This window comes from Telopea speciosissima, chromosome 6 (assembly GCF_018873765.1).
Source record: "Telopea speciosissima isolate NSW1024214 ecotype Mountain lineage chromosome 6, Tspe_v1, whole genome shotgun sequence".
NCBI lineage: Eukaryota > Viridiplantae > Streptophyta > Magnoliopsida > Proteales > Proteaceae > Telopea > Telopea speciosissima.
The window spans coordinates 32,679,733-32,706,985 of NC_057921.1; the positions used below are offsets into that span (position 1 = coordinate 32,679,733).

The 27,253-nt window shown below is 38.6% G+C and overlaps 1 protein-coding gene across 2 annotated transcripts in view; it reads left to right on the plus strand.

Moving 5' to 3' along the window:
- The first annotated feature begins 26,070 nt into the window (after positions 1–26,070).
- Positions 26,071–27,253, plus strand: part of LOC122665262 (inorganic pyrophosphatase TTM2-like) — a 38,106-nt gene continuing 36,923 nt past the window's right edge. For both annotated transcript variants that reach the window (XM_043861367.1, XM_043861366.1), the window contains exon 1: positions 26,071–26,258. The gene's annotated coding sequence lies outside the window, so the exon portion shown is untranslated. The remainder of the gene's footprint in view (positions 26,259–27,253) is intronic.

The window sequence follows — 27,253 nt, forward strand, 5'->3', positions numbered from 1 at the left end:
ATTATGTCTTTATTTTTTATTCTTTGACAGAATTTTGCTCTCTTTTTATTGACCAATACAGCCGTTCTCACTCTTGGAACGTGCTATATTGGTTCCCTTCCATTTATATTTCCTACCATGTATTGTGCATTCCGTTTATATTCCCTACCATGTATTGTATTGATTTGTATATATTTCCTATCTTGTATATCCACATGTGATATGGACTGTTTCCTATTATCACATGTGGGATCTTGATCTATTGGGGATTCTCTAACCCTCTATTTATACTCCTTGTAAACCAATTGCTAAGATTGAGAATAATATCCTAATTACCTAGTCCAATATGGTATCAGAGCCATTAGGACCACCCCATTATGGTTTGCTTTCTTTCCCTGTTAATTGATTTCAGTTTTTCCTATTTGTTCAAGTCCCCACCATTTTTTTGAGGCAGATTTTTGTTATATGTATAAAGCCACTATGGCGGGCCTCTTTCCAATTTGTTCAGTTTTTCCTATTTCTTCAATTCTTAAGCTGTATTTTTCTCAAGCTTCACGGATATATGATCAATTGGATTAAGAAGAAAACTTGGATTTGGGAACTGAAACTGAGGATGAAAAGGACATAGTGAAGAAAATGATTATAGTTGCTCTATGGTGCATACAAATAATGCCTAATGATCGTCCTTCAATGAGCAAAGTTATAGAAATGCTAGAGGGCAGTGTAGAACTTCCGCAAATGCCACCCATACCCAGCTTAATACCTCCAGCTTAAGATTGGAAACTCATACATTTTGCTTTCCATGGTTTCAGGTATATGGTGCAAGGCCTATCAGAAGATGGTTGGAGAAGAGAGTGGTGACTGAGTTATTAAGGATGCTTGTACGGGACGAGATAGATGAGAACTCTATTGTCTATTGATGTTGGTCCTGGGGGGGAAAGGAGCTCGTTTACAGGGTGGAGAAGAATAGTAGTATTGTTAATGCAGCAATTGGTCAAAAGTTGGATATATTAATCGAAATACCAAATGGGCAAATACTGTTCTCTTCGATAGAAAAAAATACAGCAATTTTATAAGTTTTCTTGGTCATATCCAAAAAAAAAACAAATACACAATACTATTCTCTTCGAACCATACAAAAATCATTTGAATCCCACCAATACTGTTCTCTTCAAACCAAAGAAAGATCATTTGAATCCCACCAATACTATTCTCTTCGAACCATAAATTCTTCTCCACCCTATAACGAGCTCCTTCCCCCTAGGACCAGCATCAATGTAGACAATAGAGTTCTCATCTATCTTCTCCCGTACAAGCATCCTCGATAATTTAGTCACCACTCACTTCTCCAGCCATCTTCTGATAGGCCTTGCACCATATACCTGAAACCATGGAAAGCAGAATGTATGAGTTTCCAATCTTTAAAAATAAAATTATATTATGTACAGCAGCACATTTTCATTCTTCAGAAAAATACACATTGGGTCATAGCTTTCTGCAAGCACTATGTCCAGAGCAGCATATGAGACTGCTAACACAATACCCCCACCTGTACGTTGTGATGTCATTTTATGAATTTATTATCACTAACTTTGAATAGTTAAAAAGCTTCACTTTTACCTTTCATTTTACTATAATGAGACTAACTGGAGAGGGATGAAAACTTTCTTGAAGGTACCTATTGTTAGGGTTTAGGGTTTAAGCACAAGGTTGCTTAAAGCAATACACCATGAGTATCTAGTTTGGAATACCCAGACTGTTGCCTCCAGCTAGTATTTATAGGAAAACTAGGGTTTAGGTCAGATGGACTAATTACTAGATTGCCCCTAACAGCCTGAATATTAATACAAGTTGGATTATATTAGAACATATGAAGGGATATTACATTAATATCCTTACAATCTCCTCCTATGTTCTATATATATCCACCACACATGTATAGAAACCATTGTTCAATTAGTAATTGAATCGATATAAATTGAATAAGTTGAATATCAATAATCCAATAAATCAAATAAGTAAACTTCAAGAAATAAAACTAGGGTTTTAGGTCAAAACTAAACCCAACAATAAATTCGAAGTTCCATAAACAAGTGGCTAAATCAAAAGAAATAGTCAAAAAGAAAAAGTCCTTATAATCCATGTGACTTTATTCATCAAGTAAGTCATCCTCATCGAGATTCAGATTCAACCGTTCTCCTCCATCTTTGTCATTCTCTATAATTTGTCAAATATGAATTTTATAAAATAATATGAATTCAATCATTTGCACAATAGTATCTAGTTCAACAATAAGAACTTAGTACATTTCATATATGGCTGAAGGTAAATAAAAAATAATAAGCATCATCATCAAGTTTTTTTACAAGAACTCGATCTTATATAGTCTCTATCATAAGGACTATACCATGTTTCCATTTGTAATACTGTGTTCGTCATATCAGTCATAGATTTATGTTGTATCATCAAATTTGGAATGGTACACAATACTACGAAAGACATGTCATCAAATTTGGAATGACATAAAGACTAGCACAATATCATTGAAACTTATCAGACATTTTCCATATTTCTTTGTGGAATAACAAAATAAGAAAATTTCACATGAAAATTTGCTACACCATCAAATTTGAAATGGCTTCACAAACCCCCATACTTAGTAACCAAACTAAATTATCTGAAACATGTAACCTGTTCCGAATGCTTACCAAGGCTAGATGAGATTCGAATAATTCAAAATAATACTGGGTTAGGTTAAGACCTGACTGAATGGTCTTTAACCCCATCTCCCCCGTAGTTTTGAATGTTCGATCTTTGTTCAATCCCTTTGTAAGGGTATCTGCCATATTATCCTTTTATCTCACATCAATCAAAGTGATAATCCCTTGTTCTGTTCGATAATTCAGCATGGCCTATTTCAGCCTAATGTGTCTCCTCTTACCAATAAAGAGTGAGTTATTCACTATCGCCTTTGTTGCTTGATTATCACATAATATAGATATAGAGTTTAACTTAAAACTCCTCAATGGAATATCCATGATCAGATCCTTTATCCACTTTGCTTCATCTCCTGCAGAAGCTAGAGCATAAAGTTTTGATTCCATAGACGACAGAGCAATATCAATCTGTCTCTTGGACTTCCATGCTACAGCTGCTCTTCCTAGTGTAAATATATAACCACCGGTGGATCTGCTATCTCCCAAATCTGAGCACCAAGATGCATCAAAATATCTTTCTAAAGTTGGAGGATGTCCAGTATAACATAGAGCAAAGCCTAGAGTATCCTTAAGGTATCTCATCAACCTCATTAGGCTATCCCAATGCTCTTTTTTAGGATTACTAGTGAAACGACTCAGCATGCCTACCGTAAAGGCTATGTCTGGCCTAATGCAACTCATTGCATACATGAGACTACCAATCACTTTAGAATATTCTAACTGATTCATGGTGTCACCTGTGTTAGGTTTCAACCTTTTGTTATAGTCATAGGGTGTCTCAATCGGTTTACAATCACTGTATCCCCAACTAGAAAGTAGCCTCTCAATGTAATGAGACTGACTAAGGGTGATCCCTTGCTCACTGAAGCTTACTCTCATCCCAAGAATGGTGTCTACTACACCAAGATCTTTCATATCAAATTCTTTGGACAAGGTTTCTTTAATGTCTCTCACTACAGAGAGATCAGAACCTAGAATCAATATGTCGTTTACATACAAGCAAATAATTGCGACCTTGTTTGACTCAGACAAAAAATAAAGGCACTTATCTAAGTTACTGGTTTGAAAACTAAGGCTCTTTACTGTCTTGTCAAACTTCTAATGCCACAATTTAGGTGCTTATTTAAGACCATAGAGAGATTTGTTCAATTTACAAACTCTTTTTTCAGAACCTTCCATGACAAGCCCTTCAGACTGGTTCATGTAGATTTCTTCGATTAGGTCTCCATTAAGGAAAGCCGTTTTTACATCCATTTGATGCACAACATAGTGCTCAATAGATGCTATGGTAAGAAGAATCCTTATCGTTGCCAAATGGCAGATCGGAGAGTAGATGTCAAAATAATCTATCCCTCTCACCTGGGCATAGTCCTTAGCTACTAACCATGCTTTATACCTGGCTATGGACCCATCCGGATTAAGTTTCTTCTTCAGTACCCACTTACACCCTATTGTCTTGGCCCCTCTAGGCAGATCAACAAGGTGCCAGGTCTCATTCTACATTAAAGAGCTCATTTTCTCATCAATGGCTTTTTTCCATAGCAGTGAGTCCGTAGATCTCATCGCTTCCTTATAGGTGGATGGATCAACCTCTAGTTGGTAGGTCACAAAATCCTCATCAAAATCTTTGGGTACTCAATCTCTAGTAGATACTCTTCTAGATTCTGATTCAGTAACCATTGTGGGTTGAGTATGAGAAATAATTGGTTCAGTATCCATGGGTGATTCTGTAACCATTTCTGTCAGACCAGACAAGGTTAGGCCTTTATCTCTGAGGAATTTATCTTCAAAGAATATAGCATCCCTAGATTCTATCACCACATTGGTTGATAGATCCAAAAATCGGTCTGCAGCACTGTCTTCTGCACAACTTAGATACACATAAGTGTTTATTCTAGTTTCCATCTTAGGTCTCTTAGGGTCTTGTATCCTAACATAAGCTATACAGTCCCAAACCTTAAGAGTGTCATATCTACGGGGATGGTTATGCCATAGTTCATAAGTTGTAGAAGTCAGTTTTGAATGTGGTAGTCTATTTAGAATATGATTTGCAGTCAACACTGCTTCTCCCCAATAGCAAGAGGGCATGCCAGCTGTCAATAAAATGGAGTTTAACATCTCTGTTAATGCCTTGTTCTTTTTTTCAGCTATACCATTTGATTGAGGTGAGTAAGGAATAGTAGTTTCGAGGATTATGCCCATAGAGGCACAGAATTCCTTGAACTCTGTTAATTTGTATTCTCCTCCCTTATCACTTCTAAATCTTTTAATTTCTAAGTTCAACTGATTTTCTACACTATTCTTGAAAATTTTAAAATTTTCAAATGCTTCATCTTTAGATTTTAACAGATATAAATGACAATATCTAGAAAATCGTCTATAAATGTTATCAAAAATTTTCGACCTCCTCTAGTTGTGTAGCTTTTAAAGTCACAAATGTCAGAATGTATAAGTTCAAGAAGTTGAGTGCTCTAAGAAACATCTGTTAAATCTAATTGAAGTGTCTAATGGTAAATTATGAGTTTTAGCTAGTTTGAGCATTTTCTTATAGTCCGTATGTTCTAACCTACAGTGTAGTATTTTGGGATCAAGTGAAGTATGGTTAACCTGGTTTATTATCTCATTAGCTAAACTCAACCTAAACATACCATTCAAATTGTAAATATATCCAAAATACAAAGAGTTAACAGACAGTGTTACTCTACCACTATTAAAGATAATAGACATGCTAGCATCAAGCAAAATTCTAATTGAAATTAAATTCTTTTCAAAACCAGGAAAGATTTTAACATTTTTTAAAGTAAGATTTTACCTGATGAAAGAACCAAGTTCGATGTCCCTTGTTGAATCACTTCCACAATGTCTTCATTTTTAATAGTGACAGTCTCTGCTACTTAAACAACATCAGTGAGCATGACTGCCATTCTTTTTAAAGTTAGTCTTTTTGGCCTCCAACTGTTGGGGTTCTTTCTTAGGTGGCTTGGACTGCCTAGGATTTTTCTTGGATTGTGAAACCAAATTGGAAGATGCCTGTTGTTGTTTTACCATCTTCAAGTTATTCCTGGCTCTATTCTCATCTTTGATTCTAATGAACCGTTTGAGATCATCCAGCCCCACTTGTGTTTTCTTCCTATGCATCTCAGTTTTAAAGGAATGCCAGGTAGAGGGTAACTTAAAAATAATTGCATCCACTAAGAATGCATCAATAACAGGGATATTTTCTTAGTTCAGTTTTGTTCTCAAGTTCTCAAAATCTGTTTCTTGAGGAAGTATTTCCTTGTCTTCTTGAAACTTAAAATCTATAAACTTGTCAACCAAGTGAGTTTTTGATAGGTCCTCCTCCTTTTTGAATTGGGCTTCTAAGTTTTTTCAAATCTCTTTTGCAATCTCATATTTACTATAGGTCTCTGCCAGCCTATCTGACAGACAGTTCAATAGGTAGTCTTTGCAAAAGTTCTCATCACTTATCCATTGGGCTTCAATTATGTTCGTACAATCAGAAAAAGTATTTACCATAGTGTAGAAAATATTAAGGTACTTCAGTCCAAACTGAGTCCTCCTTTTCCAAGAACTGAACTCAGAGCCACTAAAACTTTCTAATTTGATCATCTCAATTAGAACAACATGTTTCTACATTATTATGTGATTTGTTTATATGCCCAAGGAAAAACTCAAATAAAAATAAATGCTCCAAGGAACAATCACACCTGAGATGGAGAACCCTGGATTTAGACGGCGGAGGAAAGGATGATGGTGGTGTAGCAACGTCGATATTCGTGACATACATGCTAGTGCTGGCTGCTGGCGCGGGTGTTGACAGCTCGCGAGTAGTGGTTGAACCCAAAAACAATTTCTGCCAAAAGATCGTTGCCCACTTTCTCCCTTCTTTTCTTTTTTTTTTTTTTTTTTTTTTTTTTTTTGTGAATAACAATCAATCAAACGTGCAATCTTGATTGAAGACCAACACAATAAAGCCAAAACAGAAGGAAAACAAATTCTGCCAACGTTTTTTGGCGTTCTAACTTTTTTATTTTTTTGTGTAATAATGATCAAATCAAAAGTCACTCTTTTATCTCTTTCACTTTTGTGGCAATCAAAGAAATCAAAAGAAAACCTTTAAGAAAACTTGGTGACTTTGGCTTTTGGAATTGAATCAAAAGCAAATGTCCTTTCTTAATGGGTTTTTTTTTCTTTGTTTTTACTAAAGCTTTTGATAAAACCAAAAAAGGTGCAGAAAATCTTTGACAAATAAAAGGTTTTGAAGATCAACACGCACTAACCAGAACATTGAAATCCAAAATCGATCAAACGAGGAGCCGGCAAAACCGTGATTCTGTATAATGCACAACTAACCAGAAGAAAAAAAATTTCTGCATACTTCCAATCACCAACGAACGATCACTTTTCCACACTTTCTAGAAATCGATCTTCAAAAGACCAGAATCGTCAACGATAGATCACCAATGTCGAAAATCGATCTCTCAAGAAGCCATTACCGTGGATACGATCACCAAAACCAATCACACAAACTCTAAAGCCGATCAAAGAGGAAAACAAAATTAATCTAATGCTTTTAGATTGTTAGGGTTTAGGGTTTAAGCACAAGGTTGTTTAAAGCATTACACCCTAAGTATCTAGTTTGGAATACCCAAACTGTTGCCACCAACTAGTATTTATAGGAAAACTAGGGTTTAGGTTAGATGGACTAATTACTAGATTACCCCTCATAGCCTAAGTATTAATACAAGTAGGATTATATTAGAACATATGAAGGGACATTACATCAATACCCTTACACCTATGCTTGTCGTCCCCCCTCCCCAGCACCCCCATATGAGGATGAGGGTTTCTGAAAGGTTTCATTTAGTTTCATTCTGAACACAAAAGTAGCAGTTTCAAATGAGGAAGAGGGCTTTTGAAAGCCTGGGTGCTTCTAGGACACCCCTTCCACATAAGAAGTTAAAGCAGGTCAAGCATGGATTATGAGAAGAACCCATAAGCTAAAAACATGAAGCCTGAGAAAAATAAAGTAATTCCAATTGTCAATAATCCATAAAAAAAAGGTACAGCAAGTGAGCCCACCAATATTCATATGAAGTTACAATTTTCTGGCCATATCCATTAAAAAAAAAAAAAAAACAGATTAACTATGTTGCAAGTGAGCCCACCAATACTCTTCTCCTTCCCAAATAAGAAGTTACCATTTTCTGGCCATATCCATTAAAAAAAAGGATTAATGGCAAGCAAGTGGACCCACCAATATTGTTCCCTTCGAACCATATGGATGAGAAAAAAAATACTAAGGACTATATCTAACAAAGCCAATTGATGCATGCTATAAATTGTATCCCCAATTTGGGGGGGGGGGGATAGACCCATTTTCTAAGGACTTTCAAATCAAAGAAATCAATGCACAACAAATGTTGATGAATAATTCAAGTACTGAAATACATCGATCAAACGAACATCTAGAACATAATATCAAAAACTTAAGGAAGAATCACGAGACAAGTCAAACAACATTACTCAGATTTTAGGACAATTAACTTCCCTCCCACAGTAACAATGTAAGAAAAAACGCAAAGTTGAAACTAAGGGGCACCATTATTTAGGATAAAAACTAAAAATGAATACAAGAATACTTACAGATAATTTCACACCACAAATTCTAATGGCTCTGATACCAATGTCAATAAGTTACCACTCGTTAGGGTGTCACCTAAACGAAGATGGGAACTCAGCAAAAGGATCTCGTACGAATTTGGTTACAAGATTTACTAACTCGAACGATCTTCTACAATCTCTAGATATCTTGAAAGGCTTCTCCATGGAGAACTCTACACCGTAAATCCTTGGGAACAGATGGAATCCTACAGAGAATACTTTAGTAACTTGGTGAACAAGATTGACAGTGAGAGAGAGATCTCAATGATGCAAGAATGCAATTAGGTTTTGGGATGACTTGATTATATTTATACATAATCAGTCCCCACCTCCTCATAGTGTTCCACTCTAAATAGCACACACACAGAGGGACGAGACCCAAAGAGGGAAGACCACCTCCTTAGTGGCCAACCCAACTGGTCCACTTGGCTGCCCCATGGGTGGACGCCAAACCCGAAATGGGTCTGCCCATATTCGGTTAACAAGTTACATATCAAAGGTCACCCTCATCCAATTAATGATCCTCTCATCTGATCTCATGTTTTATCATGCATCCTCTTAGACCCATCACCCGTGCAACTTTTGGTAGTATTGGATTTTTTATATATTATTGTATTGTCATATGAGTAACTTTAATTGAATTAAAATTTAATATGTGAGCAAGGGACTTTGGGATCTACTTATCCATAAAATTTCAATTCCACCTATAGCACTCCCGAAATAGGATGTGTATTTTTAACATACAAACAACCACATCTCTTCTTTTTACACATAAAATAATGGGGCTACTAGCCAGAGAGGAGGTCAGTCGACGAAAATGGATATTTATCCAACTCCGGTTAAAAACACATATTACTATGGGGCTACTAGCCAGAGAGGAGGTCAGTCACACCTAATTGGCTAATTATGTTAATTGCAAATAGTGCACCTTAGTTTTGTTAATAATCATAAAACCCGTAATTGATAGAAAATATTACATATAGGTCCCTCCACTTTACGATATCCCACAATAGACCTTAAGACATGAAATTAAATTACTGTCACCACCCTAGTCCATTGAACAATTAGTATAAATTAAACCATTGTTGGAAAACTAGGTTTTGACTCGGACGAGTCACCCGAGTTGAGTCAAAAAATTAGGATTCCTGGTCAAGAGTCAAGGAGACTCGGCCAAGTATAAAAAAAGACAGGACTCGGTCCGAGTCACCATGAGTTTCAATTAACTCAAAGTTTGTGCCGAGTCATACTGGAATCATCTGAATGTAGTCAAGCAACTCTCTTCCCCCTCTGTCCCCCCTCCCTCCGTCAATCTCGTTACCACCGATTGGAAGTTTGGAATACAACATTCTACTTATCCCTCTTGCTCAACCGCTATTGTTATTGCTATTCTGTAACTGACACTCCCTTCGTCTCTGCTATTGCCCTTTTTCCACCGTTGCTACTACTACTCCGCCACTACTTCTGTTAGTCCATCGTTGTTACCTTTCCCTTCATTGCTGTTGTTGCCCCTCCCTTCAAATTGACCTCCCTTTATTTTCTGGAATCCCCTACTCTCTCTTTGCTGCCGCTGCCCCTCTATTAGCCGTTATTTTTTACTCCTCCATTCGAATGAACCACAGAAAATACTATCGCCATTCTTTCACCATTTTTCTATATTGAAGAAGTCTTGATTCTTGAAGAAAGAAATCTTGGTTAATGGGAAAAAGTATTAAAGAAGTGAATAGAGCATTATTGTTTGGTTTCCAAGGAGTCAACACGTCTATAGTCTACAAAGTAGGGAGTACACAGTACTTTATTAATGCCCATCTACTCATCACTGTCAGTTTTATTAGTATTTAATTTATTAAAATAAATGTAATAAAAAAGATTCATGACTCGTTCAAGACCAGGTTTGACTCGCCAAGTTTTGTGGAGGGCGAGTCGAGTCACAAAACTTGATTTTCCAACAATGGATTAAACGTTTAAAATATATATTTATTAAATAATAATAATTTTATAGATTCTTTTTATAAACCACAAAGCTCATAATTTTTGTCCAATTAAGTTCAGGATTCTCTCTCTCGATATTTTCTCTACATGGGAAGTGGATTCCTTAGTTAGGGTCACTCTTGTCCACAGGTAGACATAGTAGACCCAGTGTAGTGATGTATATTCAGTCGAATGTAAGCATCAAACTTATGCACACTAAAGTACACTGTGTTGGTCTGCAACGATAAAGACCTGTCAGGTTTGGGGACCACACAACTATATGAGAACTCATTTACACTAAACATCCGACAATAGACTATGCCAAGTTCTCAAATTATCAAGTACGATACACACACTAAAGTATACTCATATTTGTGTCTGGAATCTCCATTCTTAAAAACATACAATATAGCAACTATGCAAACAGAGAGTCCAACTTCATCCCTAGTCACGAACGCTTTGAGATCTTACTTTAGGCACACAATCACTTATATGTAACTATGAATTAATTAAAACAAATAATTTATTTGGATTTGATGAACACTATATCCAACAATTATAACATGGAAATTTAGACTCTGCTGGTAACATTTCTTAGATACTGATATACCAAAAATAACCCCTTCATAGGGACTGACACGTGGCAAGGAAAAGACAAGCTAACGATGATAGTTACCAGATATTTATAATCTTCGTTCGGTGATTACAAGTAGCCTCATCATTATAGGGCTATTACCTTAAAAGGTATAGACTCATACCTACGAATAAAGCAAATATATGATCTATGGGCACATTTATGGTGAGAGACTAGGATGATGACTTACACCGCTCCTGTCTTGTACGCATCTCATCTACTTAGAGGCAAGGCCGAATAATACAACCTAAGACAATGACGTGCAAGGTAGGTTCACACTTGGCCGCTCCAAGGTCCATCGAAGGTCATGGTTGCTCAACTTACTGAGCACATCAACATTTATTACAAACATCCCAAGGTTTAAAGTATCGGTATCGCGTATCATATCAAAAAGTGATTTTAAGAGACATACCATATTGTACTGTATTATATCATACCGTATTAAAGATATGTATCGTATGCTACGGATACACATGGAAATGGTCAAGGTAAACATGGAAATACACTTTTGGAGTGAAAAAACAATATAAATAAGCAATATATAACATGCATAATGCATAAACACTAAAATGAAGAACAACGTATAACGAGACAAGAGACTTTCATCGATTTGAGTACAAATCCTTGCAAATGATCAAGTTAGATGTATCAACAAACTTAGTTTTACCTAAATCTATCGTATAGCCAGAAAAAATAGTATTAAAACCAAGATTTAAATACAAAGATCAAGTTTTTCTGAAACCTACCTTTTTATGTGAAATCTCATTTTTCCATGAAATCTCTTTCAATCTCTGATCTCAAAAACAAAATCATAGTCTAATAGTCTCATGGGCTTTTAATGGTTGTATTACCATGTATCAGTTGGTATTGACCGTGTCGGTATGTACGTAGCGAGTTGTATCGGTTTGTATTGAGCCATATCGGCCGATACATACCGATATGTATCGATACTCTCACAGAACCTTTAACGTATGTATCTCACATATCACTACTTATTGATCTGTACATATCATATTGTATCAGTCCATATCGGTCGATACAATACGATACCAATTAAGACATACTATTTTCTAAAACAAAAGATATATATTGGTATGTATCGTATTGGTATTGACCGATACCGATACGTATCGGTCTGTATCGTATCATATCCGTCGATACTTTAAACAATGGGACATCCCCTTTGACAGATTGGTTTAACCTTTAATGTTAATCTTGAGGTCTATCATCATACACGCCAAGATATTGTGGATCCTCCATCATCATGACAAGTTAGATCACCTCTCAAGTTCTTCTATAAATACGAGACATGGGCTCTAGGTAAAAGGGCTGAAACAGTTGATATTCATCTCTTCTTCTCATAAGTTCATAGCTTTTTTCTCTTTGACCGATTACTCTAAGAACTGACTTAGGCATCGAAGGATCCCGAAAATCTGCACATCCATTTACTAGACAGCCAAAATCCTCACATAGATTTTATACGCAACGAATATGTTCACTAGGAGCAATGGGGAAATGTATAGGAGAAGAAACCAAATGGTGCCTTGTTCGTGCTACTAAAAATCTTGTGAAAATCCGATTGTTGTGCCCTTTTCTTGTAGTGTTGGGCAATTCCAGCCACTACAGCCAACCCTTAGCCATAAAGCTGGCCCAGCTAGTGTTCGTACTAAAACTATTTCAGCCGAAGTTTATGACTGTACCAAGAATGCCATGCTTCAATTCATTGCATGATGCAACTAAAAAGGTTAGGGCCACATTATTCCTCCCTTTGCTTTTGTCTAACTCACTGCAACTTTATGATCCATCAGTGCAAACCAATGCAATCTGAGCATCACTCATTGAACATCTGGTCGGATGGCCCCTCTATCACTGCAGGACCCAATGGGAGCATGCGTGCAAGTATAATTGGTTTTGAGATTTCTATTTTTCATAGAAGTGGGGTAATCATTTCGTGCCCCACTATGTCTAGACACAGGGGCCATGCCAATAAGTAGCATTCTTTATACCTAGTTTTACTAATATTTTTTTGTTTTCATTTGTAAATTCAAGTTTGAAGTTAGGAGAAAGTTTTTATCCACTCATAGGGTACGGTTAGTCAAAAGATGGATGAATATTATTAGGGAAAAAGAATGCTAAGTACTTAAGGGATCAGGTTCTCGTACGGTATGAGACCGCCTCACAAGCATACAAATGGAATCCACCATAGGTGGGACCCACATGGTGAATTCCATCAGTACTCCTGTTAAGCGTTTTTGTACGAGAACCTGATCCCAACTCTGCTAAGTACTGGTCATGTGATTCCTATGCCTAGACATAGGACCGGGTGAATTTACTGTTCAACCCACAATGAAATGAAAAATCCTGAGGCCCAGTTAGGCACATCCCCCTATGCACACTCTCATTGGGCCCACACTTGTGCCAACGCTAGACGCCCATATTGCATCTTAATTGTTCCATGAGAGAGAGAGAGAGAGAGAGAGAGAGAGAGAGAGAGAGAGATGGGTCATCTTAGATGGTCCTATACAAAGATTCCCAAGCCCACTTGTGAGAAGTGGATAGAACACGGAAAGGGCCAAAGGGGTTTGCACTTTACACCCAACGAGAAAGGAGAGGTTTTAAGCAAGCTTTAAAAACTCATAATGAATATCGGTTTTAACAATTCAAATCATCTCATAATCAGTCAAAATGGGTCAAACTCGGATGTGCATGTCTTGACTCGGCCTAACTTGACTGGACCGGTATACATAGAATCTGAGTTAATTGGAATGGGCACTGATCAATTCCAAGCCGGATGGTCCAATAATGCCGTTTCCGATCCTTAGTTTCAATATGGTTAACCAACGAAGTCAAATCTCCAATTATGTAATCAAATTGACTTTAATGCCAAATAAAAAGGATATTATGAGATTGTTTAGCACAAATCCTATCTTTTTATTGACTTCAGGTAAGAGTAGTGACCTTCCAGGCGTCACTATGCTAGTGAAGTACAACACTTTATTATTTGCTATTTAATGTTGTTGTTGTTGTTTTTTTTTTTTTTTTCTTATCTTGTGTGTGCAAGTCCTTATTGAGGACCCAATAGCCAAATTTTAGTTCAAAGAAAGTTGTTCAAACCTTGATTAAAAGTTGGAACAGAAAACGCTACTTAGGCGCTTGCAGTGCGCTGCCCTTGCGCCCAGACATAAGGGTTGCATAGTGACAGTCGTGCCTCAGGAATTTTTGTTTTTCCATGTGAGCACATTGATCATTCCACGTGCCTTTGTGTCTGGGCGTTCTTTCGCTCTTAAAAGTTTTAATAAAATTATCAAAATGACATCAAATGGAGATGAATAAAAAATACAACATGGCATCTCTTGTAATTTTAGCTACTTCCTTTACTCAATTTTAACTGAAATTATTCCAATGAGATGCTTGTCGGGCCCTCTATCACATGGACTAACTCATGTAATGTCGTGTGGCAAATATTGAATTTAATAGTTCATTAGGCATAATGATGGGAAAAAAACCATTTTATTTAAGGGAGTATCAACACCTCTATTGATGTATTTAGAATTTGACACGTTTTTTTAATTGTCCATTATCTTATTTCCAAAAGTATTTTTAAAGATAGAGGATAAATGGATTTTGAACCTTCGCCTCGACTATTACTTACATCTAAAGAATCCTAAGCCGAATGAACATCTCCAATTTTCTTGAACCAACATATCATGTAGTTTTTATCGAACCATAAAATAAACTAAAAGTGACATATCGTTGTCTCATACATATGAAATGACATTATTACCCTCATTGAAAAAAAGTATGTGTCATATTAAAAGGGTAAAAAAAATAGAAAAATTACAACTTATAACCTTCTCTTATTAGCCAGTTTGAAGATTTTAATGTTCCTTAAGTAAGGATTTCAATTACTGACTGACTTTTCATCGTTGGTTCTATTCCCAGGTTCAAACAGGCAAATCCTACTAATTCTTGAACCCGACTGAGTTAATTAGACCCACCCAGTTCAATCTGATCCATTTTGCCAATTCTTCTCAAATCACTAAAACGGTTGTGTATGATCCAATAACAAAAGTCTAATCCAATGATAACTTCATATTCCAGCTAGGCAATTAAGATCCAGTCATTTCACGTACAGCTACCCATTGGACAATTACACCTAGAGTTTCAATTATTTGTAGTACGGTAAGACTGGGTCCACACACGGAAGAAATCTTATTGATGTGATTCACAAGCGGTGACTCAATAGTCTAAATGTTAGCTGGTTCATGGTTGGCCAATTGGCAATAGAAAAATATAGCATGTGTAGGGTTAACGCATGGTTTTGTCTTGTCCATGCTTTCGGTGACCTGCTCTACTTGGTACTTTGCACTTTGCACTTCTTCTTCTTTCTTTTCTTCGTTTTTTTTTTTTTATTTTGGGAAATATCATTCCCTCCCCGCTAAGTTTCCTTAATATCAATTCAATACCCAAGTTTTGAAAAATGATAATGCCCTCCCCTGCTTTTTAAATATTCTATCAATCGTACTCTAACCGTTAAAAAATGCCATTAAGTGATGACATAGCATGTACAAAATTTCTAAAACCCCAAAATATCCTTAATATAATTTTATTCTAATTTTGCCCTCCCCTACTTTCCCTTTTGATCTTCTTTCTCCCATTTCCTCTTCTTCTTCTTCTTCTTCTTCTTCCGCCACCACCCCCCTCTGGAACCCCTTTCCCCACCATCTCTCGATCATTCTGTGATGATGCCCTTCTTCTCCGTCGAGCTCTACAACCAGGTGAATGCCCACATCGATTTGAACTTCTTCTCCGTTGAGCTTTGCAACCATGTGACTCCAAGCATACTCATCGAACGATAAAACTCTGATGATGCCCTTCTGCTTCTCCGTTGAGCTCTGCAACCAGGTGAATGCCCACATCGATCTGAGCTTCTTCTTCTCCATCGAGCTCTGCAACCAGGTGAATGCCCACATCGATCTGAACTTCTTCTTCTCCGTCGAGCTCTACAACCAGGTGATTCCAAGCATACTCATCGAACGAAGCCCTAAATCCCCAAATCGAAGAAGATAAAATCCCCCAGAATTCCTTTTCTTTAAGGTGTCAGAGGAAGCTTGGATTCGCTTCAGTCCCTCGTCTTTGTTAAAATATTCTTTCTTTGTTCGTTAGTTTCATTGAACTACTCTCCTTGTTATATTGGTTATTTGTTCTTCTGATCTTGAAGAATATAGAAGAAATAATAAAACCCAGATCAGAAATTCCAATATCTGAAATGGGTTTTACTGGGAATGGGTTTTGATTCTAAAACGGGTGCCCCCGTTCGTTAATTCCTTGCAGGGCAGTTTTTCGAGATGGGTGTTGGAGATTTCTAGGTTTTGATCATTTTCCTTGGCTTCTGCTTCCAAGCTCGGGTCTTGAATTCTCAGAACATGACCTGCAACTCTAAAAGTTGACTCAACAAGAAGAAGACCAAGTCATCAGACTTCCTGGACAACCTGTAGTGAAATTCAAACAGTATGTTGGGTATATTACTGTGAATGAAAGTCATGGAAGAGCACTGTTCTATTGGTTCTTTGAAGCCACAAATAAGCCTGAGAAGAAACCTCTCCTTCTATGGCTTAATGGAGGTATTAATTTTAACTCATTTCTGATTTCTCCTTAGTTGGATTCAATAATTAGGTTATAAGTGTTTGAAACTATTGGGTTTTTTCTTAAATGAATCTCCAAATAACTCTTTACACAGGAAAATTGGGATTTTAGGTTAAGTTTCTTTTCTTGATGGGCTGGATTTTGATGAATCTATGGCTTTTGTTGCTTATTCTGACGGGAGGCCGGTAGTGGTTATGGACATCGTGAGGGCAGCGGCGGTGGTGCATACAGCAGTGGTGGTGACCGTGGCTACTGGAAGAAGAAAAAAGAGAAAAGAGAATAAATAAGAAAGAATTGAGGTTAGAGACGAGGGTAATATTATCTTTTCAGATGGTGTTTTAATAGAGTTAGTTACTTAGAGTACGGTTGATAGAATCTTTAAAAAGTAGGGGAGTGGGAAGATATTTTTCAAAACTTGGGATTGGTTGATATTAAGGAAACTTAGAGGGGAGGGCGATGATATTTTCCCTTTTATTTATTTATTTTTGTGAGGGGGGTGGGGGGCTGATTGCCGTTTGGATTGAAGAATGCGGGCGTAACCTATCAACGGCTGGTGAATAAGATCTTCAAGAATCAAATCGGACGGAATATGGAGCTATATGTAGACGACATGTTGGTGAAGAGCATGGAGCGAGAAAAGCATATAATCGACCTCGAAGAAGCCTTTCAGGTCCTGAGAAAATACAACATGAAACTGAACCCCTCAAAATGTGCTTTCAGAGTCACCTCGGGCAAGTTCCTAGGGTTCACGGTGTCAAAGCAGCGGATTGAAGCAAATCCCTCCAAGATTGAGGCAATCCAAGGAATGGCTTCCCCCCGGACAATCAAAGAACTGCAAGAATTGATAGGGCACATTGTTTCACTAGGTTGATTCATGTCCAAATCAGCTGATAAGTGCCTACCGTTCTTCAAGGCCTTGAAGCATGCCAAACAGTTCCAAAGGACAGATGAATGTGAAGAAGCCTTCCAACAACTCAAATAATACCTGTCGTCACCACCGATGCTGACTAAGCATGCCAAACAGTTCCAAAGGACAGATGAATGCGAAGAAGCCTTCCAACAACTCAAATAATACTTGTCGTCACCACCGATGCTGACTAAGCCTGAAGCAGGAGAAGAGCTACAATTATACCTGGCGGTCTCTCAGGTGGTAGTAAGCGTGGCTCTCATCCAAGAAGAGAAGAAAACCCAAAGCCCAGTGTACTATGTTAGCCAAGTGTTGTTGGATGCAGAGACAAGATACCAAAAGGTAGAGTGCTTACGCACTTATTGTGGCCGCTTGAAAACTCCGCACATACTTCTAGGTGCATACTATTGTGGTACAAACAGACCAACCGCTAAAGAAGATCCTACAGAAGCCGGAATTCTCTGGTAGGCTAGTGAACTAGATGATAGAGCTGGGCAAATTTGATATCCATTACAAACCAAGGACCGCCATCAAAGCCCAAGCGTTGGTTGACTTTGTGGTTGAAAGCACTCTCCAGAAAAAAGATGGAGAGGAGAAAGAGCAAATAGCGGCTTGGACCATGTTCATCGACGGGGCATCGAATTCTTCAGGAAGCGGAGCAAGGCTAATACTAACCAGCCCAGAAGAGTTCAAGGTAGAATACGCCCTGTGATTCGCCTTCCCAGCATCCAAAGAACCTGGAATGATGGGATACTTAAAAATGGTGAAAGAAAAAATAGTCGGTTTTGAAGAGTTCCAAGCCCGCCAAATCTGTAGGAAAGAAAATGCAAGTATCGTTGCCTTGTCTAAATTGGCAACATCCGACTTCGCTCACTTAGGGCAAATGGTTTACATCGAAGTGCTACTACATCCAAGCATTGAAGAATTATCAACGGTCCTATCGATCGCAGAAGAACCATGCCGGATGGATCCAATCATCACCTATCTGTAGGGGGCACCCTACCAGAAGATAGGGAAGAAGAGAAAATGATACGGGATAGATGGAACCCTGTACAAGAGGGGCCATACAATGCCCTACCTCAGATGCATAAGACCATCCGAAACTGAATATGCTATGCGGGAAGTACACGAGGGGATCTACGGGTAGCATCTGGGGGGTAGAGCCCTGGCACAAAAGATTATAAGGCATGGTTACCACTGGCCACATCTACTACAACATGCAATGGAGTTTGTCAGGAAGTGCGCAAAGTGCCTAATGTACGCACCGATTTCACACCAGCCCACAACTCAACTAAGGTCGATCGCTAGCCCGGTACCCTTCGCTATTTGGGGAATGGACATCCTCGGCCCTTTTCCTGTGACATCTCGGCAACGAAAGTTCGTAGCAGTCGCAAGCGACTATTTCATGAAATGCATAGAGGCCTAACCACTGGCCGTCATCACCGAGAAGAACATGGAGAAGTTTTTTCGGGAGTCAATGATATACAGATTTTGCATACCCCAGGCATTGGTAGCCAACAACTGCAAGCAATTCGACAATGCTGAATTCAACGACTTCTGCAAGACCTACGAAATTGAGCACAAAAGCACTTTAGTTGGATACCCTCAAGCAAACAGCCAAACCGAAGTGATGAACAGGACGATCCTAGATGGGATCAAAAAGAAGTTGGACGATGCCAAGGGGCTTTGGGAAGAAGATTTACTCAACATCTTATGGGCTTACAGGACAACTAGTCGCACTGCCACAGAAGAAACGCCATTCAGGCTCACATATGGCACTGAAGCAAAAGCAGTGATTCCCGTAGAGGTTGGGCTCCCCTTACCCCGGGTAGCGCACTATACTAGAAAGCAAACAATGAAGACATGCGGGCAAACCTAGATACCATCGAAGAAGTGCATGAAAGATTCCAGCTCAGGATGGTGGCATACCAACAGAGGGTTGCCAAATATTACAACACTCATGTCAAAGAGAGGGTTTTTTAGCCCGGTGACCTTGTACTCAGAAAGACGGAGGTTTCTGACCCAAGGCATCAAGGAAAGCTCGCGCCTAACTGGGAAGGACCTTATAGAGTTGCCACAGTATTAAAGCCAGGCACTTACCACTTGGAAACTTTGGGGGGCAAGGAGATACCCAGTTTCTGGAACTCGGAGAACCTCAAGAAGTACTACAATTAGAAGCATCTGCCATGCTACCAGTCCAACTACTCAGATTTTTCAGTCACCTAGCTTATATTTCTTGTAATTTCCTTTTCATTAATATAGTTGCTTTCGGGCCAATGCACATGCCTGTCTTATCCCTCAAGTAAAGCAAATTGATCATTGTTTTTGTCAATGTCAGAATGTGTACTGTAAATACACCGAGGGGACACCCCGGCTAAGCCCTCCAACATGTAGAACATGTCGAGGGGTAATCTCGACTAAGCCCTCCAACGGGTAGAACACGCCGAGGGGACACTGTTATACCCGTACCCAAAATACACCCTAATTCTCCGGGCCAAGTTGAACTTTCATTGGTAGATGTTACAACGCTACCAACGATCAACACCTGTGACCTTGGGCCGTGACAGTCAAGGAGATAAGTGGAATAAAAGGGTGGAATTTCAATGTGATGGGTGATGTGACTGCATGAAGGTGAGCATTTAATCCTTAAATATCATGTGTATGTGCTCCCTTCGTAACCCTCGAAAGGTGGGCCAAAGCCCGAAGTTTATTGCCTTGCGTTTACCCTATTTCTGCAGGGCTGGACCCTGGATTGGACTCACAGGGCTGAATCCACCCATGTTGTAAGACTTAATTTTTGGGTAAAGTCTTGTGGGACCCACTTGTCCCATGTCTCAAACTTTGTGGTGGTGTCCCCAGTCATGATGGACCCCACCCTCTTTAGTTCTATTTGTGTTGGGCCTTAAAAGTGGGCCCTAAAGACCCAACTTAAACTAAAAAATGGATTTTGAGACTTAAGGACCAAACAAACAAGCCCTCACTTAACCTAGCTATAAATAGAAGTCATGACCATTAAATGGTCATAACTTCAGCAACCTACCTAGAGCCGTGGAAACAAAGAAGGGAAAGGAAAGAAGAAAGAAGAGAAGGAAAGCTAGGAGGGAGATTGGAGGAAGATTTAGGGCTCATGGAGCTTAACCATAGGTGCTTCTTCTTTTTTTGGCTCAGGTAAGCTCTTGGGTCTCTCTCTATCTCCTTTATTTCTTTTGGGTTTGGGGAAGAACCGTTGAGGTTGGGGGTTTCGACCTAGGGTTCAACTTGGAACCCAAGGATGTTTATGGTTTAGGTATCTTACCTTATTGGGGGCTTAAAGCTCACCTCCAAGACCTCTCTTTACCTTCTATTGGAATTTATTTCTTAGATCTAGGGTTCTTGATGGAGAAACCCTAGTTTTGGATCATTTGAAATGTTTTACTCATGTAGCATCTACACCAGCGTGGGGGCCAAGAGAGCGCACATTGGAGCATCAACATGAATGTATTTTTTATTTCAAGAGGAGTTGGGTGGTAATTATGCACGCTCATGTGTCTCGCGCAGGAGCCACACAACTGAATAACGTTCTTTTTTCCTTTAAAATTTTGTGATACCTTCAGTGTAATCAATTCAACCCAAGGGTATATCCAATTATTTGGGATTTACTGAATGAATCACAATCTGCCAGTCTATGTAGGACAATGTATACAAAATACGTAAGGTAGAAAAATAAAATAACAGATACAGTCAAATGTAGGAGTCTGCTTATTTTCTTTCATGGTTTAATCACCATAGATTGTCACACTCCGCCCCTTGACAATACGACTGGATATTCGCAGATATCCAACTAGGCCTACCAGGATCTGTACATGCAGTGTTCTAGGCTCACAAACCCACATATCATACACCAATTCAATAAATAACAACGGAAGCATTATAACAATAAGGAATCATATATATTAGCTAAGGTGATAAAAGTAGTTTAACAGTATTATACCAAAATTCAATGTACCAAGACATAACCATTAATTATATATCCCAGTTTTTATACAATCCAAAAGTCTAGATATCCAAAATACCCAAAAAGAACTATGAACACTACCACACCATGATCACGGTGCTACATAATTACAGTCGTCACAGGTGCATCCTAGCTCATGCTCATCGGGCTTTGGGGCCCACCAATCTCTTCCATCTCCGTGGAGAGAACAACTACATCCGTGCTCAAAGTATCCATCAGACCTGCATCATCATCTAAAAAAAGAGGCACACATGAGGTGTGAGCTTCAACAAGCCTAGTGAGGGGATGGAACATGCAAGCAATCACAAATAGTCCATGAAATGAAAGGATGTATGATTCCATTTTTGTTAGTAACCTAACAATACAACTAAATCACTGGTTAAGTGCCACCTAGTCTCGAAATTGTCTATTGGTTACTCAGTGATATCAAACCTCGATTTCATAATAGGAACCTGTCGGTCCCCGAATGAGCCATAGGTCACCCAACAAACCCCAATAACCCATCCTGGCGCCACGGTCCTGGAATCAAACATCGGTTACACGGGTTCGGTCTGCCTCCGACAACAATCGCATCGTACCACAGATATGGTATCTCGGAATAATCTCATCAAGCCTACTATAATGGGTTACCAACATCTATTCCCCTGTTGGCAAGGGGTCGTGGCACAAGATTTGTATATCTTAGTAGTATTCATTTCTATCATGAACAATTGGTATATGCATATGCAAATATTTAAGGCTGACGATGATAGTATCAGAATTACCCTTGGCCACACTTCTAACCCATCTCCTTAAACATTCACACACCATACAACATAGTATGGTAAATGCGATAATGTAACAAGTATTTCTAATGTAAATGGCATGACTAAATACAACATGGTATGGCAAACTAAATACCAGAATCCTCCCTCGGCCACATCGGGTTCCATCATACATACTCAATTCACATATCAAACAAAGAATTATAATTGACGACATAAGTAACATCATAACAATAATTTAACATAAACATTTATAGCAATCATTAAAATAAATGCACTTGCATGCGACATTCTAATCTAAAAATACTCCTCAAATTAAATCAAACCAAATCCACTCATCTTATCTGTTGACTTGGTGAAGATCCCAGGTAGAAAATCTCAAATGCACTGCGATTAGCTCTCACCAGGTGTCTTGTTTCTACCCTATGTTCAAGTGTGAAAAAGTGTCATTAAATATCCCCAAAATACCCCTCAAAGGGTCCCTCACAAGTCTCATTGCATAGCCCTATACAAGGTCAAAGTTGACCTAATCAGTTGGTGACACTGATTGGCCACCTAACCCTATCGATAGATCAGGTAGAAGCTTAAGGATTTTGGCCACAAAGCAGCTGACGGATCACCTTAGGATGAACCAATTGGTCAGTTGGGATAAACCAGCTCTTCTAGTGGGCTGATCTCAGCCTTAGGATGGTTCTACCACCTCCAATGGCCAATGGCTCGATAATTCATGTAGTTTATCCTCAAATTAACTCAATAAATCATTCTACTACAAGGGAAATCATCCGTGGAGGATCCAACTAGACCTACCAGGATCCGCACGTGCAGTGTTCAAGGCTCACAAACCCACACATCATACATCAATTCAATAAATAATAATAGAAGCATTATAATAATAAGGAATCATATATAAGGGTTAGCTAAGGTGATAAAAATAGTTTAACAATATTATTCCAAAATTCAATATACTAAGACATAACCATTAATTACATATCCCAGTGTATATACAATCCAAAAGTCTCAATATCCAAAATATCCAAAAAAGAATTATAAACATTGCACACCATGGTCATGGTGCTCCGTAAGCACAACCATCTTAGGCGCATCCTGGCTCATTCTCATCGGGCTCTGGGGCCCACCAATCTCCTTCCATCTTGTCCATCAGACTTGCATCATCATCTAAAATAATAAGGCACACACATAGTGTGACCTTCAACAAGCCCAGTGAGGAGATGGAACATACAAGCAATCACAAATAATCCATGAAATGAATGGATGCATGATTCAATTTTTATTAGTAACATAACAATACAACTAAGTCACCAGGTAAGTGCCACTATAACCTAAAGGGTAATATTCCTGGTCTTGAAATCGTCCATTGGTCACCCAACAATATCAAACCCCGATTGCATAATAGGAGCCTGTCGATCTCCGAATGAGCCATGAGTCACCCAGCAAACCCCAAGAACCCATCCTGGCGCCACGGTCCTGGAATCAAACATCGGTCACTTGGGCTCAATCTGCCTCTGACAACAATCACATCATATCGCGGATATGGTATATTAGAATAACCTCATCAAGCCTACCATAATGGGTTATCCAACATCTAGCCCCTTGTTGCCAAGGGGTCGTGGCACAGGTTTTGTATATCCTATTCGTATACATTTCTATCATGAACAATTGGTTATATGCATATGCAAATATTCAAGGCCAGCAATGACAGTACCGAAATTACTCTCGGTACATTGCCAAACCGTCTCCTTAAACATTCACATACCATACAACAGAGTATGGCAAATGCAGTACCAGAATCCACCATTGTTCACACCACAAACCCATTTTCAAGTCCTAATGCAACAAGTATTTCTAATGCAAATGACATGACTAAATACAACATGATATGGCAACCTTGGTACCAAAATCTTCCCTTGGCCACATCAATTCCATCATACATACTCAATTCATATATCGAACAAAGAATTATAATTAACGACATAAGTAACATCATATAAATAATTTAAGATAAATATTTCAAGTATAGAAATCATTAAAATAAATGTACATGCATGTAAAATACAACAGATTATCTAATCTAAAAACACTCTGCAAATTAAATCAAACCAAAACAACTCATCTTGTTCGCTAACTTGGTGAAGATCTTCGATAGAAAATCCCAAACACACTGATATTCGCTCTCATGTGGTGAAAAAGTGTCATTAATATCCCCAAAATACATCTCAAAGGGTCTCTCACAAGTCCTATTGCATAACCCTATACAAGGTCAAAGTTGACCTAACCAGTTGATGACAGCCAGCTGGCCACCCAACTCTGTTGGTAGATTAGGCAAAAGCTCAGGGTTTTTGGCCACAGAGCAGCCGGTTGGTCACCCTAGGTCGAACCGGTTGGTTGGTTGGGATCAACTGGTTCTCACAGTGGACTGATCTTAGCCTTAGGTTGGTTCTACCACCTCCAATGGCCAATGGCTTGATAGTTTATGCAGGTCACCCTCAAATTAGCTCAATATATCATCCTACAACAAGGGGAAACCATCCATGGAGGATCCAAGACCATTCCATTGGTCAATGGCAATCAAATAGAGTTCCAATTTGAGGAAAATATCAAAACATTGGGGGGATTTAGCAATCCTAAGCTATACAAGCTATAAGAGAGTATAAATCTCACAAATAAACCCTACAAGCTATAAGAGAGTATAAATCTCACAAATAAACCCTAGAGTATGAATTACATGAAGAGATCAGTACATTTTTACAAAACTACAATAATTAGGAGAGATTCCATGATTAGTTCCTAAGTAGAAATGTGGGGGAAAGGCTGAGGATCTCACCCACAAGCCTAGATCTTCCAATAACTTGCTGGAGATTGAAGTCCTTCCTTCTTCCAAGTTCTTCTTCCTTCCTTTTCCAGCTTCCCCAATTTCTTTTCACCAATTTGATATGAAATAAGTTGAGAAGTGATGCCACTCTCCTATTTATAGACCCAGGCACTTGAAGCCTCTTTGGCATGGTGTTTCCCAAGTTCTAAAACTATATCAAATTCCATTTAAGCCCTAGTGGGTCCATCACCTTAGCTCCATTTTTTGGCATGGATTATCGGCATAATCGACAACATTGGGGATCACAAAGGTGTGGGATCAATTCCCCAAAATGTTGGGTCCCACAGTCACAACATCACATAGTTGTGCTATCAAGACTACTGGTTGGTCTTGATCAGTCGACTGTGATCAACCGGCTACTGATTGGAGTTTGGTTTAGCTGGGTTTTACCCGAGTCTATCTACCCACTTTCAAGGTTATTTGATCAATGATTGAACATCATCCTTAAAACAAGACAAAAAGAAGGAGAAAGAATGCTACCTAGTCATGCAGTGCACGCCACCCCTGTGCTTTAACACGGGTATGGGTGCAATGATCAATTCGCACGCCCCCTTGCCAGGGTGTAGGAGCAGCGTACGCTGGGCGACCAGGTGGCATTCTCTTTCCCAAAAAGCAATTAGGATTGTTATCAAACAACAGCTTCTCTACTCTCCTTAGTCATTCACTCCCATCGCATCACGGAGTCTCCATCTATTTGCGGTTTTTTTTTTTTTCTTTTTTTTGGATAATCTCCATCTATTTGCGTTGGGGTTGTTTATAATTAGCGGTCTTCGAGCGGTGACTTGAAAAACGAACAAAAAAAAAAGTTAAAAAGGGTTAAAATCAGGAATAAAAATAAAATATATAAAGCCCTTCTCTCTCTCGCTCCAGTGTGGGTCTTTGCTCCTCTTATTAGCTCTTACTGACTCCCGAGTATTGTTTGAACTCTGCACAGCGAAACTCTCCAGAATCCTAACTGCCAGTGAATCAACCCCAAAGATCACTCTTCATCATATTCATTCAAATATTAACAAATATATATAGAGAGAGATAGAGAAGAAAAGAAATCCCACGAAAAAGCTCAGGCGATCGCTTCTTTCCGCTTCTTCAGAGTTGGTTAGTGTCGTCGTCGTCATCCTCATCATCATCTCGATTTAATTCTGATCATTCTGTTATGGATCAGTTCTTCCATCATTTTACATTCTGGTTAATCGTTTTTTTTCTTGTTTTTTTATTTTTTATTTTTTATGTTGATGTTTAGCTCGTTTGGGTGATACTAGATCCGGGTTGTAAGTTTTGAAGAACAGATACGTCTAAAAGTGTTTATGCCCATGTTTTAATTTACCTTTTCTTCGTATGGATTTTCTGTACTTGATTCCTTTCGGGTCTGTGCACGATATGTTCTTTGGTTTTGGTGCGAGAAATGACTTACAGTTTTTGTAATTTAATCTTATGGTGCCGCTTTTTGTTATTTTTTTATTTTAGTAGTAAGTTCAAAGAACGAAGATAGTTTTTCTGTTTGGAGGGAGGGGGTTGGGTTAATTTCTGATGCACAATGTTGCTTCCTTCTTTTATTTGTACTGGAATCTATTTTATGGTGAACGGTGAGTACCTGTTGGATTTTATCGTAGCGTGGATATTTAGAGTTTACATTCATTGGATACGTTCACTTAGGAGCAATGTGAACAGTAGAAATGCATACGGGTAAGAATCCAAATGGTCCATTGTTGTGTGAAATGTAAGCTTTCTTTTGAGAGATCTAGCTTTGTAGCTTATTGACAACAAAGAACCTCTGAGTCCAACCTTACCAGCAGCAGTCCATTGAGAACAGAGCTGCAGAGTTACCTTGACACTCTGGTTGATATGTAATATCTTTGTTGTGTAGCCCTTTGGAATCCTGGGATTGCATTACTGCTCTTTTCTGCTTTCTTCTTTATGTGTTGATAGAAAATTTGGGTTCTGGAATTGCTAGCATAACTTGAGTTCTTTTCCTGTATAAAGCTGGGAGGTGACAAACATCTGAAACAGTAATGCATTATCAAGCTAAATTTTGAACCGTCTGACTGCCTTCATATTCAAGGATGACGGCATGATTTGTTCATACACATGAA